Raw genomic sequence first — 7,049 nt, 5'->3', positions numbered from 1 at the left:
AGAGATAAAGCAAGGTCCTAGCGAATAAGTTTTGAGTCTCTGTTTGAACTCGGAATTCTCCAAACCCTGTCCTCTAACCATTAATCCGATTCTTTCCGTTAGTTCATCGGTCAGATGCTTGGTGAGAAATGCTGCGTTTAGCAGATGCTGGACTTGTAAACAAGACCCGGTTCCAGCCTAAGTCCCTGTGGAGCCCAGGTCCCCACACTAAGATGGTGAAACATAAAGGAATGTAAACAGGGCTGTGACAGCCCAGAGCAAGTGACTGTAACTGCCAGCAGGAATGGAGAAGAGCTGCCTTCCAGCCGGATTAGTACAGTAACCTGCCTTCTAGTCTTTATATTTTCCTGTGCTCATCCCACCAAATTTCCAGTCCACCCTTAATACTGCCACAATCCAAATTTACGGAATCTTCACCATTAGGCTCCAAGCCATTTTCCTAGTCTTACTACCCTGCCATTGCTGTCTTCATGCTAATAGTCTAGCTGCTGCACAGTGGTCGGCAAACTCATTAGCCAACAGAGCCAAATATCAACAGCACAACGATTGAAATTTCTTTTGAGAGCCAAATTTTTTAAACTTAAACTATATAGGTAGGTACATTGTTATTAACTTAATTAGGGTACTCCTAAGGCTTAGGAAGAGCTACACTCAAGGGGCCAAAGAGCCGTATGTGGCTCACGAGCCGCAGTTTGCTGACCACTGGTTAGCATACCATTTTTTTTTATTTTTGCACTCCTGTCCATCTTTTTAAGACCTGGTTTAAAAGTACATTCATTCAACAGATTGTTTATTGTGCACCCAGCTTTTTGCTAGGTGCTGGGTGTAAGTAAATAAGACAGACAATATCCTTAACCTGCCAAAACCGGTTTGGCTCAGTGGATAGAGCGTTGGCCTGCGGACTGAAGGGTCCCAGGGTTCGATTCCGGTCGGGGGCATGTGCCTGGGTTGCGGGCACATCCCCAGTGGGGGATGTGCAGGAGGTGGCTGATCGATGTTTCTCTCTCATCGATGTTTCTGACTCTCTATCTCTCTCCCTTCCTCTCTGTAAAAAATCAATAAAATATATATTTAAAAAAAAATATCCTTAACCTTAGAGATTTTACAATCTGAAGTGGGGAAACATTACTAGCAAGTACACAGAAATGTAAAATGAGAGAACACCAGAATAAACTAGATTTATCTAGCTGGGTGATGCCACGAGCTACAAAACAGCTTACTCAAGGACCAAGTTGGCTGGGGATTAATGGATGATGGGGAGAGGCAGGCAATGAGGTTGGACAGGCAGGCAACAGGGTCAGCTTAGGCAGGACCTTGCAGGCTATAGTGGGGACGTAGGATTTTATTTATTGTGTAATGGGAAGGCATTGGAGGGTTGAGCAGAGGTCAAAAGAATTTTTTTTTTTTTTGGAGATGACTGTTGGATTCCCCAGCAGACACAGTGGACAGTTTCTGTATCTAGGCTTCCACCAGTTTCTACACAATCTGCTTCCTATTATAGCGTAAGCTGTTCACATGACTCTCTCCTGCAGCTTCTACTTTGTAGAGGTCAGGGACCTCCACATATTATTATACTATATTAAGGAAAGTAAAAGGCCTAACAGTCTATATTATTTGTTTTTAAAAAATCTATGTGATTGCCCTAACCGGTTTGGCTCAGTAGATAGAGCGTCGGCCTGGGGACTGAAGGGTCCCAGGTTCAATTCCAGTCAAGGGCATATACCTTGGTTGCGGGCACATCCCCAGTAGGAGGTGTGCAGGAGGCAGCTGATTGATGTTTCTCTCTCATCGATGTTTCTAACTCTCTATCCCTCTCCCTTCCTCTCTGTAAAAAAGCAATAAAATATATATTTTTTAAAAATCTATGTGATGGTCCTAGCCAGTATGGTTCAGTGGGTAGAGTGTCGTCCTGTAGACTGAAGGGTTCTGGGTTCCATTCTGGTCAAGTGCATATACCTGGGTGGCAGGCTCGATCCCCAGTAGGGAGTGAGCAGGAGGCAAATGGTCAATGACTCTCATCATTGATGTTTCTATCACTCTTCCTCTCTGAAATCAATAAAAATACATTTAAAAAAATAAAACCTTTAAAAAAATAAAAATCCAGATGATGTATATATACATAGAAAATAGTGGGCAAGTTGAACACTAAACTGTCAATAGTAGTTTGGGGAAGGCATTCTTAAAATTCTGTACTGTTTTGATTTCTTTACAATTACCCCATACCTATTGTTTCTATATTTAAAATGAAGTACTTCTGAATGATTCCATTAAAAATTTTTTTCTGTTATAGTTAGCATTCAATATTTTATTAATTTCAGGTGTACAGTGTAGTGGTTAGACATTTATATGACTTTGAAGTGATCCCCCCCCCGCCCCATAAGCCTAGTAGCTACCTGACACTATAAATAGTATTACAATATTATTTACTATTATTCCCTATACTGTACTTCACATCCCTGGGAAACTGTTTTGTAACTGCCTATTTGCCTGCCTTCCTTCCTTCCTTCCTTCCTTCTGTTCTTTCTTTCTTTCTTTTCTTTCTTTCTCTCTCTCTTTAGCCAAATTGCACTTCTTAATCCCTTTACCTTTTTCACCCAGTCCCCCATGTGCCCCTCCCCTCTGGCAACCATCAGTTTGTTCTCTCTATGTATGAGTTTGTTTCTGTTTTCTTTGTTCATTTGATTTTCGGATTCCATATAAAAATGAAATTATATATTTGTCTTTCTCTGTTTGACTTATTTCACTTAGTATAATATTTACCCTCTAGGTCCATCCATGTTTCAAATGGTGGTTTTATTCTTTGAATGTTTATGCCATTCTGGAAAAGGCAAAACTATAGGGCCAGAGAACAGTGGGTGTCAAGATTGGGAATATGTGGAGGGGGTGACTAGAAAAGGAGACAAAGGAACTTTTTGGGGTGATGAAAATGTTTGATATTTTGATTTATTGTGATAACAGACAAATGTCTATGAGTTTGTTAAAACTCAACTGAACTAAAAGATAAAAAAAGTGAAGGTCCTGGCCCGATGGGTCAGTTGGTTAGAGTGTTGTTTCTATACACCAAGGTTGCAGTTCAATTCTCTGGTCAAGTCACACACAGTAATCAACTGATGAATGTATAATTAAGTGGAACAACAAATGTGTGTGTATGTGTGTCTCTCTAAAAAATAAATAATTTTAAAAAAATGAATTTACTGCCCTAACCGGTTTGGCTCAATGGATAGAGCGTTGGCCTGGGGACTCGAGGGTCCCAGGTTTGATTCCGGTCAAGGGCATGTACCTTGGTTGCGGGCACATCCCCAGTGGTGGGTGTGCAGGAGGCAGCTGATTGATATTTCTCTCTCCTTGATGTTTCTAACTCTCTATCTCTCTCCCTTCCTCTCTGTAAGAAATCAATAAAATATATTTTAAAAAAATGAATTTACTGTACGTAAATTATACCTCAATAAATCTAACTTCAGGAGAACCAAGATGGTGGCATGGGTTAACGCCGGAGTTTGCTGCCTTGAACAACTACTTCAAAAGTGAAACTGAAAGACAGAACGGACATCACCCAGAACCACAGGAAGGCTGGCTGAGTGGAAGTCCTACAACTAGGAGGAAAGAGAATATCATACCCAGACTCAGAGGAGGCGCAGTGCTGAAGTCAAATTCTGAGGTGCGGAGTGCGCACGGAGCGGGCTGGTGGCGGAGGGTGCGGTTGGCGTTTTCAATCGGGAGGGAGTCGCAGACTCTGAGCTCCAGATCCGGGCGAGTCTCTAGGGACCCAGACTCAAACGGGAGAAGCGGGACTGTCTGGCTTCGGTCAGAGTGAGTGCAGCTTTCTCTCCAAGGTTTGCAGCGGTTGCTGGGACTCAGAGAGGCAGAGCCCCTGGGGACAGGACTGAGAGCCGCCATAACTGCTCTCTCCAGCCCACCCTGTTGATCCTGAGCGACCCACCCGCCCCGCCCAAGCCCTGCACAGAGGCATTTGCCGGATAGCCTCAGGCAAACGCCAGATTAGCATCTCCCTAGAGGACAGAAGTTCTCTCACTGCAGACACAGCTGACTCTCACAGCCACTTGGCCTGGAGGTCAAACCCTCCCTGGTATTAGCTACAACAGTCAAGGCTTAACTACAAGACCGCACACAAAGACCACTAGGGGGTGCACCAAGAAAGCATAACAAAATGCGGAGACAAAGAAACAGGACAAAATTGTCAATGGAAGATATAGAGTTCAGAACCACACTTTTAAGGTCTCTCAAGAACTGTTTAGAAGCCGCCGATAAACTTAATGAGATCTACAAGAAAACTAATGAGACCCTCGATGTTATGATTGGGGAACCAACTAGAAATTAAGCATACACCAACTGTAATAAAGAATACTATACTGCCAAAACCGGTTTGGCTCAGTGGATAGAGCGTCGGCCTGCGGACTGAAAGGTCCCAGGTTCGATTCCGGTCAAGGGCATGTACCTGGGTTGTGGGCACATCCCCAGTGGGAGATGTGCAGGAGGCAGCTGATCGATGTTTCTCTCTCATCGATGTTTCTAACTCTCTATCTCTCTCCCTTCCTCTCTGTAAAAAAAAAAAAAAAAAAAAAAAAATCAATAAAATATATTTAAAAAAAAAAAAAAAAGAATACTATACAGACTCCCAACAGCAGACCAGAGGAGCGCAAGAATCAAGTCAATGATTTGAAATGCGAGGAAGCAAAAAACACCCAACTGGAGGGGCGGAATGAAAAAAGAATCCAAAAATGCGAGGATAGTGTAAGGAGCCTCTGGGACAGCTTCAAGCGTACCAACATCAGAATTATTGGGGTGCCAGAAGATGAGAGAGACCAAGATATTGAAAACCTATTTGAAGAAATAATGACAGAAACTTCCCCCACCTGGTGAAAGAAATGGACTTACAGGTCCAAGAAGCGCAGAGAACCCCAAACAAAAGGAATCCAAAGAGGACCACACCAAGACACATCATAATTAAAATGCCAAGAGCAAAAGACAGAGAATCTTAAAAGCAGCAAGAGAAAGAAACTCAGTTACCTACAAGGGAATACCCATACGACTGTCAGCTGATTTCTCAACAGAAACTTTGCAGGCCAGAAGGGAGTGGCAAGAAATATTCAAAGTGATGAATACCAAGAACCTACAACCAAGATTACTTTATCCAGCAAAGCTATCATTCAGAATTGAAGGTCAGATAAAGAGCTTCACAGATAAGGAAAAGTTAAAGGAGTTCATCACCACCAAACCAGGATTATATGAAATGCTGAAAGGTATCCTTTAAGAAGAGGAAGAGGAAGAAAAAGGTAAAGATACAAATTATGAACAACAAATATGTATCTATCAACAAGTGAATCTAAGAATGAAGTGAATAAATAATCTGATGAACAGAATGAACTGGTGATTATAATAGAATCAGGGACATAGAAAGGGAATGGACTGACTATTCTTGGGGGGGAAAGGGGTGTGGGAGATTCGGGAAGAGACTGGACAAAAATCGTGCACCTATGGATGAGGACAGTGGGTGGGGAGTGAGGGTGGAGGGTGGGGCGGGAACTGGGAGGAGGGGAGTTATGGGGGGGAAAAAAGAGGAACAAATGTAATAATCTGAACAATAAAGATTTAATTAAAAAAATCTAACTTCAAAAAATGAAATATGCAGGGAAAATAAAGCAAGGATAATATTTTTAAAATATCTTTATTTACATAATAATAATCCATTATGCTTTTAAAAGTTGGAACATTACAGGTCAATCTAAAGTCTTGTGTGTCATTGGCCCCCATCCTGGGTCCCATCTTTCCTTCTCAGGGGTAATCACTGATGTTTGTTCTTCCAGATCTTTTTTTTTTTTTTTAATATATTTTATTGATTTTTTTTACAGAGAAGAAGGGAGAGGGATAGAGAGTTAGAAACATCAATGAGAGAGAAACATCGATCAGCTGCCTCCTGCACACCCCCTACTGGGGATGTGCCAGCAACCAAGGTACATGCCCTTGACCGGAATCGAACCTGGGACCCTTGAGTCCGCAGGCCGACGCTCTAGCCACTGAGCCAAACCGGTTAGGGCCTAGATCTTTTTTTTTAAAAAATACACAAGCCTGTGGCCTTAGAAAACATATAACACTTATGTATACACGTGTGCGCTTTTTATTACATTAATGGTACCATGCAGTACCTGATACTCTATTCAACACCTTTTTCACTATTTTTATATCTGTTGATAAAGATCTACTTCAACATTCCAAGTACAGTATTGCTTTTTTCCCCTTTCTATCATGCTGTGCCTTATTCTGCACCTCTCATCAGTGTGGTTTTTTAAAGTCCTCCCCTGAGGATTTTTTTTTTTTTAATGATTTTAGAGAGCGGAAGGGGGAGCTAGAGAGAGATACGGATATGTAACCTCTTACCTGCCTATCGGGGATCAAACCGCAGCCTAGGTATGTGCCCTGATCTGGAATGGAACCCACAAGCTTTTGGTGTACAGGAGGATGCTCTAACCGTCAGTGTTCCTGATGTTTAACTCCTTGGAAGGTCACACCACATATAAACACCACGTTCTGCTAATCCGTTGTCACGAGGAAGGTTAGGCTGCTCCGTTTTTCGCTCTTACGATGATCACGTGCCTTTGGGGCTCGCTTGCTGGGGCTAGCGCACGTTTGTGCTTTTTCAGTTTTAATAAGGGTAGGATTTGTGTTTTCCCAGATGGGTACCTATAGGCCCCGAGAAGCGGGTTTTCCCACACAGCGGAGGACAGGAGCGGCCCCGCCCACTGCAGCGGAGAGCGCTCTGTTCCCCCTTCTCCCTCCGCAACGGGTCTTCCCCGCCCCTTCCTCTGTGCCCAGGAACCTTCCCGGCAAGCACTGCGTCATTTGCATATCGACTAAGTTTCTGCCTTTGCTTCTAAATAAAAATAAAAAAGCAAATCTGAATGTCTTTGACTAGAAATTTCCTCCTCTATTTCTGAAGCATAGAGTAGGGATTTGTGAGCAGCTTTTTTTTCTCACTTTTATTAAAATAGGGGTTCGCTAACACTGCGTCCCTGCTTTCGGGCCGCTGAGGC

The sequence above is a fragment of the Myotis daubentonii genome, chromosome 3, assembly GCF_963259705.1.
Source record: "Myotis daubentonii chromosome 3, mMyoDau2.1, whole genome shotgun sequence".
NCBI classification, from domain to species: domain Eukaryota; kingdom Metazoa; phylum Chordata; class Mammalia; order Chiroptera; family Vespertilionidae; genus Myotis; species Myotis daubentonii.
The sequence above is the reverse complement of the archived record's forward strand: the minus strand, read 5'-3'. Positions refer to the sequence as shown.